Raw genomic sequence first — 11,679 nt, 5'->3', positions numbered from 1 at the left:
GTCACAGGCAAAACCCCAGCTCTTCCACTGCTCCAAAGTCTGGAAGAGAAGCTCATTGTTCTGGTCATGGGTAGATCAGCTGAAGGGTTGAAAGGGCTCACCCTGTTGTTTCCCAGAAATGAGTGGTTGGTTTCTGACAGCTACCACCCCACAGCCTGGCTGCTGTAAACCTCGTGTGAGACTCGCTCCTGCTCCGCTCCTGCTCTGCACACACAGCCCATCCTGGGACCTGTTGTCTTGACATCATTTCCAGGCATTGAAAAGACAAGCCCTGAAGCAATTGCCTTTCAAGTCCTTCAGTCCTTTGTTGAATTTGGCCCAAAGTGATTTCAGTGGAAATAAGAGATGTAAAGTTTGTTCTTGGTTTCTTTTGTTTTGGGTACCTGTTTGTTTTGTTGTTTTGTTGGTTTTTTTTTTGGTTTTTTTCCCTCTCAGGTTGGTTTGGTTTTTTTTGTTGGGTGGATTTTTTTATTTTTTTTTTTTTTTTTAAATTTTCATTAGTGCTAAGTAGAATTTGTTCTTCATGGATGCTGAAAACCCAAAGAGAACCAATGCCAGCCTCAATAAGCGAGCCAGGGAAGCAGGATTGAGATGGTTTCACAGTTTTTTCTCGATAGCAATTTCGTGTTTTATAAAGTAGAATAGGTTAATTCTAAAAACGTCTGTGTTTAGAAGGCTAATCTTTGAGATAAAGGAAAAAACTGAAATGAGTTTAGAGTTTAAATAATGCTCAACTTAACCATATGTCTTTGTTTGCTTTGCATTCTTGCTCATGCTCACAAATATGAAATGTTTCATAATAAACCCTTTATTTCAACTGCTGTATATTTAAACCAAATTTGACTGCTAGCACTTACTAGCTACCTTAGCAGCAAACAAGATGTTTCCAGAATGATCCATAAGTCTAATATATATAAATGTCAAGAAAACTCTGGGAACTAAAAAGTGTGCATCTGCTTTAATATATTTTCAGTTGAGTGCAGTATAGTCAAGTCTTGTAGAACAGATATTTAATTGGAAGGCAAGTGTGTTACTTTGAGAGACTATGAAGACAATGCTCCATAGGCTCCTTGTAAGGTTTTTGGGAAGAGGTAGATGTCTCAAGGAGAACTTGCTGCATGTGACAACCCGGACTCGGCTCCCCAGTACAAAAAAAAATGTGATTTGTCACTGTGGAAAAGTACATTCAAGTAATTATATGAGAAAACAACGTGTTGTAGTGCATTATTTGGGTTTATATTGTATTTCATTTTTATATTGGGTTTTGTAATGGTTTATTCTGTACTAACATGTATCAGGAGGTTTCTCCCTGCGCCTTCTCCCCTCCCATCCTCCCACACTGGAATGTAACCCAACTCTGTTCCACTCCCACCTTATCCTTGATTGGGTAGGGGCTTGTCCCTGGCTCTAGGCCCTTCCCCCTGGATAAAAGCCAGGAGAGCACGTGGATCTCTGGCTAAGATCTTGGGATGGGGGCTGGACTGGGCTCCCGACCCTGTGGGGGCAGGACCCCAGAGTAAAGCCGTGATTCCCCCCTGGACCAAGAACAGACTCTTTCCTTTTGCCATCGATGGGGACCTGCTCTCTCTAAAGGAAAAGGTTTGCAGCCTCTCGGATCTTTAAGACCCTGAGGGAAAAAATCCTTCCAGGTGTGGATTCTCTCTCAAGCTAGCAAAGGCAAAAATGGAGCCAGGGCTCTGGGAAAGAGAGAGAGCCACATCAACAACGAATAGTTTTTTCCTAAAATCCTAATACCTGACTGGATTTTATGACCAAGCAACCCCCAAAAGAGGCCTAGTGAAAGTGAATTTTATATAAATTATCTGTGTGGTAGCTTCCTTGTGTGGGTTAGTTGATTGAGGTATGCAACAAGCTGAACATATCTGTTACTGATCCAAACAAACAACAGCTGAATTAGAGGAGTTCAGAGCTGTCCTGTTAGGGAAGCCTGCTGGTTCGTAACCATCTGAGAATCAAGACATAAATACAGTCTATTTTCTTACATTTAATCAGATTCTGTGGCTCCACAGAAAAAGGTCACGGGTCCCTCTGGAGAGAATTTATAATGAACATTTTAGTTTATTAATACAAAGGATTGTGACTATACACAAAATAGAACAAACAAATGCTACGCAATGTCTGATATGCTGATCTCCATTTTTGCTTGTGTAAAAGCCCAAGGTTCACTTAGGATATTGAGCAGTAAAGTTTAACTACTGGATCTACCAAAAATGATAGACTAGTAATTTTCTGTGTAACCAAGATAATTTTTATTAAATCATTTAACTTTTTTTGTTTAAAGTTAATTTTAAACTTAGGACTATACCTGTTGTATTCTGTAATACAGAAAATGCTGCTACAGGTAATGTAACAATCTGCAAGGGAGACTGTGCCAAGAAAAGAGACCTTGCAGCACAGAGCATTCCATTTAATGGCCATCAGACCATAGACTAATTGTTGTGAAGCAGAATTTCATGTTTAAATACCTATATTCTTCTGCTTATTAGTCAAGTGGAAGTGAGGGTCTTATGAACATTTGGGTATTGGAAAACTGTCCTTTGAATTCAGCTGATAAACTTAGATGTTGCAAGTGTAAAGTACATAATTTGCTGTAAAAAACTTGTAAATACTATGTGTGTCTAAAAATCACAATGCACATCCCAAAAGGCTTTCAGTTCCTGTAGAAACCTCTTAATCACCTCTGAAAGGAAGGGTAAATGGTACTTTAGGTACAGTTGGCACAGAAACTGTTCTAAAAGTTTCTCTCATTTTCCAAAGTTTCCCAGCTAGGCTTCAACTTCAAAACTTAAGTGGCTGTAAAATACGAGTTTACCTTCAAATGGCTTATAAAACAAACATGTCGGTGATGAACTGATGTGTTTGTCACACTTGTACACTTAGGTAGCCATGTGTTTACAAAGTCTTGTGTCACATCTGTGGGAGACACTGCAGCTGTTCGTAACTTTGACTCTAAGAAATCTGCTGACTTTAACAGTTTCAAGTTATTGCTTAACCTTTCTGAAAGGTTTTTTTTTTTTTTTTTTAAATTTATGAAAGTATCTTTTTTCAGAAAACCTGCGCATGTGATGTTAGAAGAAGAAGTAAAGAGATTGAAAGAATAAAACTGCTGAATGTCAAACTCACAAGGACTTACTGAAATTCAGGACAAAATCCAAATTCAGGTAATTTCTTAAGTTACCATCTGTTCTGTTCACAAGTATCTTTTATATACTATAAATATACCATACTGTAACAGCTTCCCAGCTGTGAAGAACCCATTTGCCTGACTATTCTTGTAATTCCTCCATAAAACTTTGGTTTTGAAGTTGGCCATCTGCCTAGATGCCAGTGAAATAGGCATTAATAAAATATAATATAAAGGATAAATTAAAGCATCTGCTAAAATTAATATGAAAACTTTTTATTTGGCATAGCAGAAAGTACAATAGCATGGAGAAACTGAGCAGTCTGAATTGGAAATCATAATTTTGAGATATGGAGATAATGAAGGAGGCACTTGGGAGCTGGCCCAGCAAGTGCTTGCATTCATACCATGTTCAACTCTGAGCCTGTGAGTAACCCCATTCTTGGCTTATGTGCACATAAACCCAACACTAAGTGTGTTATATGACAGAAACAGTTTTTACATCCTGCTACAGCTATAGAGTTATGGAAGATTCATTTTACTGTTGAGGATAAGTCTTAGCAGGTGCAGCTTTATTGGAAAGGTAAGGTTGTGTTTCCCTCTTTGTCACCACCGTGCTCTGTGTGCATGCTGGGCTGCAGTTCAGAACTGTAACCACACAGCCCCCGGAGCTCAGTCTGGGCTGTATTGACTCCTCCTGACACAGAAGCCAAAGGGCAGGATTCTGTAAGCATCTGCCTCCTGCCAGAGACAAGTGGTGGATTTCCTGCAGGCTGTGAGTTTGCAGAAAATGAGTGTACCGTATTTTTAATACAGGCAGCATATAGTCTCTACCCTTATGCTTATGCTGATCCAGCAACAGGAGTCTGGCTTGGGCTAAGCATGAAGAAAATTAGGGAGGTGATCTGAGCAAGTACACCTTGCTAGTTATGGCTACTTTGTGGGTAGACAGGAAAGGATGTTCAAATTCCTGTTTATCAGTCAATCACTTGAATTCTTCTACATTGTCTCTTGGACCTGTGTGATCAATCCCTTAAATTGTCTGGCTCAGGAAAAACAATCTTCACTTTTTAGATCAGCTATACAGTCTGTGCCTCAGTAACTGAAATAAAACCAGGTTGGTGTTATATAATTTCTAGCATTAAAAATGAACAGCTCTGATTCAGCCTCTTCTGAGGCTTAGCTGGGGTTTTAAGGTTTGTAGCAGGGTCCCTGAGCACTGTTGCCAGCCCTGGATCATTTGTGTCTCCTGTCCTGTACCATGGGCTTTTTAAACTTGGCGCTGGTTCTAGGTTGGTCTCCAGCATGTCTCAATATCAGAGTCTGTTTCATTACATTATTTTAGAAATCTGCTGTGATTGTTGCCTAATCACTTTGCACTCATTTCTTGGCCTTCTGGAAAGAGGGATTAACCTTCTGTGGCATTTTTGATCTAGCTAGCCATAGAAGCTGAATAATTTCTGCTGCTGGTAACAGGCTTTGAGTTCTGTGATGTTTGCCTTCCTGTGGCAGACCCCAATCTGTGCCATGCCCAGCTTGGTGTCGTTGTCTCCAGCAGGGATTTCCGTGTCCCGTGCAGCAGCAGGGAGGGGCTCTGTGACAAGCACTGCAGTCCCTTGGGTGCACTCAGCTGGTTGCACCTTGCCAAGTCAGTGCCTGGGCAGCTGCACATCCCCCCTCAGCACAGCTGGAGGGCCTGGCTGGGCAGGGCACAGCAGCCACCTCTGCTGGGTCTGCCCGTGACTGATTTCATGTGGGGGCGGCTGCTAGGCCACCTCCTGGAGCATCCTGCCCAAGACTCTGGGGGAGTGGGCCCCGCTTATGCTTTTCTTTGCTTGCTGGCTGCTCATTCTCCGACCTCTGGCTATTCCTCTTATGTAGATGTATATGAAGAGTGTCTTAAGTGTTTCTCTATGTGTATCAAATTTGAAAAGAACACATCATGCCTCTAATTATGAAGGTTTCTTTTCATTTGCTTTTATCTGTGCATTTTCTTACTGGCTCCTTATCCCTTGAAAATAAACTGGGTCCCTCTGAGATGAACAGAATATTTCATGTAGGAAACATCAGTTGTGTATATTTAGTTCTAATTCTAAATATTCAGAGCTTAATCAGTTCTTTACAAAAGGCATCTGGGAACTTGGTGGGTACTCTGCTCACACATACACAATTAGAAACATACCTTAGGAGCTATCAGATGTGTAGGTGCATTTGTACATACATATAAACACATGTACTTATTCTTTTTTAATCCCTCCCTTTTCAGCAGCCTACTTTTGCACTTGATATCATCATGGTGAAAGGTTCGTAGAGAAATCTTGATGAAGACCAAGGGCAGAGACAGATAGTGGTAAAAAAAAAAAAAAAAAAAAATCTAAACCAAAATAGTAAAAAAACTGATTGAAGAAGCTGAAGACTCATATGTAAAATAGGAAGGACCACTGTGAAAAGTAACTATTTTTTATAATTTTTTAATGCTATGGATAACTTAAAAAGTTATTAGGAGAGTATTCAGGTGTGTGCAGGGAGCCTTTTACCTCAGATAACATAACTTTTACTATGATTGTATATTGCAGGGGCACTCTGTACCACTGCACCAGTTAAGGGTCTGTGAGGAATATTTCTGCTATAAATCTGGAAGATTATATCTCTGTCTTCTCATATTGCATCATCCTGAAACCTGACAAGTTGTCAGTGGAGAGGCAATTATTTCTACCAAAACATGGAGAACATAATGTACATTTCTAAGGTATGTGAAAAATATGAAATTCATGAAAATATATGGATTTAGGAGAAAGGTTTATTGGGATTCTTTGTTTTAGTTTTCCCCAACTGTAAAATTTGCATGTTGAAATTATAAAAGTGATCTTTTTCTTGCTGGTAGTTGACAATGAGGTTTAATTGTGTTTTCAGTTTTCAAAGGAGAGGGAATGACACAGTTGAAGCCGTAAGAGAGATGGAAAAAAACCACCTCAAACTGGTGGGGCTGGCCAGAAAATACTGTTCTATCCTATGAAAGAGAGATAATATTATTTCCAGTTTGTTGTTGATTTTGAGAGCAGCTGGTGTTAGAGGAAGAGGCTGTGTTTCCCAGCAATGACTCACTGGATCTCAGGAGCAGCAGGGAGAGCGGGTGTGAGCAGAGCCAGGAGTGGCTGTCAGGGCTGGGACACCAAGACTCTTAGCAGGATGTAGCTTGTTATTTTTACTTTGCAAATGCCCCAAAAAGAGTGAACGTTTTGGAAGGGTAAGACAGAGACTAGGGAGCCAGAGGATCAGATACAGTGTTTGCAGGGGCAAAAGGAGTCTGTGAAGAAGAGTGAAAGTACCCTTCAAGTTATCTGGTAATATGCCAGCTTAAAGCAGCACAATGCATCCTCAGTGAAACGTAGAGAAGTAGTTGTATGAACAGCATAACCAATGGAGAGTAAGTGAACTGTAAATTCAAAATTCAGATTACCCTGTATTTCAGGATACTCGCTTGTGTGAAGAAAGCCAGGTGGCCTTGGAAAAGTTAGAAACTTTTAGTTCCTTTTTATGAATGAGCTGAAGCAATGCTGATTATTGAAAATGGATTAAACTGTTTTCTTATTAAAACCCTTCAAGGTAAAAAATGCTTTCTCTCTGCCGTGCTGTGAAATTGAATTTTAACCTTTCTTATCTGCTTTGCTAAAAAATGGAGGAAATGATCCTGGATTATGTCCCAGCAGTGCACTTATTTGGAAAGATGTGGGAGTTTGATTCACATTAGTGGAGGTGTCTCATTTACCAGCTTGGAGCTACAGTGCTTTCTTCATAGACCTCTGCTGAGTGACTAAGTCTAAATCTTAGGACATGGAGGAGCCAAGTTCAGTTCTCTGCTGTTATTCTTCTGTCTCTCCTATGGCCTTATACACCTTGCCCAACATTGGGCTCTGTCTCAGTAATCCTGTTGTAATATTTTTCTTGATGTTGGTCAACAAAATAGAAATTTGACTGACAGTTGAAGACAGCAACTAAATTTTTCATGTCTTGTGTAACTGCAGAAGGCCCCAAAGCTACTGACCAACATGGCAAGTAATTCGTAGTGTTATGAGAAATATTCTGGTTTTAATCAGAAATCTGTATACTTGTCCAATATATATTGTGATTTTGATAATTTTCAGAGAAACATTTAGATCCCAAATAGCTCAATAAGTATTTTTTTAGGACCCTAAATTGAAATTGCAACTACTAACATACAATTCTGAGAACTTTCAAAGGAATTTGTAACATTTGTTTTCTTTCTTAAATCAGAATAATTAAACAGAAACATGAATCAGTAAGAAAAAAACTCTTTGTTATTTATGGCTAGAACCTTTATTTCTCACAGTTAGATATGACTTACAATTTACATCATTATACTGCTGAAGTACGTGAGACAATGAAAGCAGACACCACGTGGTCTGTGCTGAGTGGATGGAAGCAGGAGCAGTTTTGGGGTGACAGATCGCAGAGCCATGGTGGCGAGGTCAGGATCATACCTGCTGCACTGGCTATTGTATCTGTATGCGTCTTGAAATCACAAAACCATTTTCTCTGGTTCCTCTGCCTTGTTCCACCAGCATTATTTCCCTGAAGAAGAGTGGCCAGCAGCTAAACAGAATGAGGGGACAAAGTGTGCAGTTACAAAGTCATGTCTCGGAGAGGCTGCTGGGGTTTGTGGGCACCTGGGAAAGGTGCACAAGGATGTCCATCCGAGGAGATGCAGGCACATTCAGCGGGCTGATGAAAATGACAGCTGATACTTGTTTGCTTAACAGCTGGGACCTTCTTTGCTAGCTTCATCACTCGTGGAGAAGTGTTTCATACATGTGCCATGTAGTATAAACACCAGATTTCCTCCCTGCCTTGCCAAATTCCCAGGACACGGTGCCTGTGAAGTTGCTCTGAGTGCACTGAGCAATCATGATGGCATTTGCTACCTTAGTATTTTTTCATGGGGCGTGAACATGCTGAAACAGGAGTAGGGCATTAACAGCTCAGTGTCACAGTGAGGTGGCCACTGTTAGCATGATCTCACACCCTGCAGAAACTAACACTGATCTCAATAGCACTTAAAGGAGTGCCTGTCATAATTAATGAGGCTGTTAATCCTCCTCCTTGGAGGGTGGCTGAAGGCCACAGACTCCTTCTCATGAGGTGACCACAGCTAGTAGGAAGGAAAGAGAACTAATTGCTAAATTTTGAATTTTGTGGCTATTAAGAGGTTTTACATACTTAGCAGTTAATCAGCTCATATCATGGATTTGCTCCACTTGATTCATTTCCCCCAATTCCTAGATCAGTAGACTATGGCTACTGAGATCTTCTGACTACATACTGTTTTTTGGTTTACAATTTTTTTTGAAAATTAGCTCTTTAAACCTCAGTGGCCTTCCAAGAGTGCCTCTTGCCATTCCTGTATTAGTTCCCCAAAGCCTTGCTTTTGTACATATTTTCTGCTGTTTTCTCCAAGGTTAGTATTTGTCAGCCATTCCTACTTTTGTAGAGGGTTATTAAGTGTCATATGCATTTGCACTCTTGTAGGTAGCATTACCTCCCCTTTCACTTCAACATTGCTTTATGCTCCTGGGCTACCTGGCAATCCAAAAGAAGTCATTACCAGAACTAAGAGCTCATCCACAAATCCTTTTGTGTTTTTTCTTTTTTGAAATGCCTTTTGACAATAAAGTTAAATTCATATAATAATTTGAGTTTAACATTGAGTTACCAAATAAACGTTTCTAAAATTAAAATGGCTGTTGGAAAACATTTTCTCTTCCTATAATTCTTAGCAGTGAAAATCTGAAAGTGAGAAAAAAGTGGAAGTGGGAAAGCTGGAACTCTACAGCAGTAGAAACAAAGGATGCACAGCAGAAATTTGAACTCTTTCCATTTTGGTGTGCTAGCACTTCTGATTTTAACAGTTAATTGCTCTTGTACCTTTAACTCTTTGGCAACCATTGCTTTTAGGAGTCTATTACAATGGGGAAAATCCATTGCTTAGTATAAAAGGAGTGAGGGAAATACTTTATTGCCTTTTATTAGTGGTCTATTTCTATACATAAAAAAGGTTATGAGTTACTTTGCTTGAAAATCTCTCTCACAGGGACTTTTCAGTTAGGTTGAGCAGGAACTTCTAAAAAGTGACAATGTCCCTATGATACCAGCTTTCTGAACAAGGCCTCTGCAATATAAATATCAGGTTATTGACTTTGAGGGGAAGCTGGTAAGATGGGAAAATTTTAATTCTCTTATTCTTGTATAGCTAGAAAGAAACAGAACAAGAGCTATATGTTAGTCAGAGATGTTAAGTAAAAATTAGTAGTTCTCTAACATATACCCAGTGAAATCATATTGTCTTGTCTTGAGATGCACAAAGTTTTTCCGCAGATTATTTTAGGTCCAGGAATCTTAATATATTTTCAGGCCAGATTTAAAGGTTTTACAGTGGGATGGTGGCAGTGAATGCAAATATGGCCCCAGATATCAGACTTTATCCTATATTTATAATAATCTGGAGGGAAAAAAATAACAGTAAAAATAAATTCCCTTATTTTTATGATAGCAAACAGAACAAATGAGAAAAAACCCTCACCTATTTCATATTGTCCTTTCCTGGAATTCTGTTTTATTGCAAATCACTATTTTCAAATAGGCAATATATCTGACAGTTTTCCATAGAGATGTCAGTGGCTGCATGTGTGAGTGATCTGTAAGAGAAATCCATGTTTAGTGTTTGGTTGAACTCTTAGATCTTGGTAAGTTTTCTTCAATTTGTGAACTTGTCTTCCATCTGTGTAGTGCATGGAGACAGACAGCAGCCTACAGAGCCAAATGGGAATTTCACTCCTGTGAGGAGTCCCTGACATGCTGATTCTTACGCTGCCTCCTTGGCAAGACTGTGAAGAAGATACATGACCAATGTATGAAAAAACAGATTATGACATGCGTTAGGCTTTAAGTGACATAGTTTGCATTAGGTTCTGAGTTAGTCTAAAAAAAAATCCCAAAATAGGAAGACATAACTAGCTCTCACATAGCTTCTTATTTTATGATGCACATTTAGTTCAGCTGAGGAACAGGCATATAGCAGTGATACTTCTCACTGTAGACCTAGTTTATCATCTCAGTCTCTTCACAAAGGATAACTTGGAAGTAGAGACACATTTGTGCATATATTTACAGGTCACAGACTGCTTTCTCCTCAGGTATGTTTTGCAGGAATGATGGCACAATTAACGGAATTGTTTTCCTTTTGGACATTTTATGTTCTTAATTAGGCATGGTACTTTTAGAGTAACTAAATTGCTTCTTCAGCATATTTGCAATGTTTAGGGATAAGCAAGACTTCTAGAGGTTCTGAATGCAGAAATACCCATTTTGTTGACTGTTTTTCTTTTACTAGTGTAATGGGTTGGTTTCAACATTATGGGAGAGAAGATATTACACAATTTGGTCCAAAAACTGATGTCAGATCTGGGGTTTGTGAAAGTTCTTTTCTGTGTGTGCTTAGGAAAGCAGTGGGGAAAGAGGGAGCGATGGGGGGTCACAAACATGTGTGCACCCATTTTTATAACTTTTTTAACCAGAAAAAATTTCTACTTGGAAAATTAAATTATTGTACTGGGTTTGAACACATAAAGTGTCCATTGCAGCACGTATAGAGATTACTTGTGAGCAGTGCACACCAGGTGGCTAAGAAAAGCAAACCTGTGTAAGCTGACGTAAATTCAGTTAACAATGGTTCATATTTTGAATGAAAAAATTTCAGAGGTCTACAGACTGTCTGGACTAGTCTGTTGCCTGGGAAACTGCACTTGGTAAATTAGGGTAAGGGGAAAACATGGTTATTAGATATGTATTTTTTATAATTATTGCTGTAATTTTTACAATAACATCCAAGCCAGGGCTATGCAATGGACTTGATCAGCCTTTTCATGTTTGTACAGCACTGATAATAAGGTTGGGACATTTTTTTGTAAGCAGTGCATGGTTGCATAGGAGGTTAAATATTAAGTGAAAAATAGTTATTTTCCAAAGCTATCAGCGTATGTGTTGTAGATATAAAATCTCTTTCTCATGTTATTGATGACTTACTGTGTCTGCCTTATATGCAGAATGGACTGCTGGAGAAATGGTTGACTCCCTTCCTCCCAAACCTGGCATAATTGAAAAAGCCAAGAGAGAATAAGTATTGCCTGAACTCTTATAGCTCTAATAATTTCTTATCCGGTAGGTGTCCTCTCTTTTCTTAACACTTGTACTTTTCAAGACCATGAGCTTAAATTTTTATAAAGGATATATAGAAAGATTTACTTAATATGTGGTAAGGCACAGGGCATCGACTTTTGAAATTGATAAAATAGAACGCTTGGACTGGCTGCTCCAGACACTGAAGCTTGATTTGCATATCTTTTCAAATGGGAGTGAAATACACCAAGAGGATAAAAGCATAAACGCATCATTTTAAACCTCCTCTGAAAAGAAGAAAAAAGCAAGATCATACTAAAATTCTAAACAGTGCCTCCTGT

General features: G+C 39.2%; 1 long non-coding RNA gene across 1 annotated transcript; it reads left to right on the top strand.

The window, feature by feature from the left end:
• Positions 1-3,061: 3,061 nt before the first annotated feature.
• On the top strand, positions 3,062-11,372 carry LOC120756721 (uncharacterized). Its single transcript, XR_005702219.2, has 4 exons — positions 3,062-3,182; positions 3,438-3,571; positions 5,722-5,894; positions 11,266-11,372. It is a non-coding gene; the product is annotated as an uncharacterized LOC120756721 (long non-coding RNA).
• Positions 11,373-11,679: the final 307 nt, after the last annotated feature.

This window comes from Hirundo rustica, chromosome 9 (genome assembly GCF_015227805.2).
Source record: "Hirundo rustica isolate bHirRus1 chromosome 9, bHirRus1.pri.v3, whole genome shotgun sequence".
In the NCBI taxonomy this organism is placed as follows: domain Eukaryota; kingdom Metazoa; phylum Chordata; class Aves; order Passeriformes; family Hirundinidae; genus Hirundo; species Hirundo rustica.
Note: the sequence above shows the minus strand (reverse complement) of the source record. Positions and strands in the feature narration are given on the sequence as shown.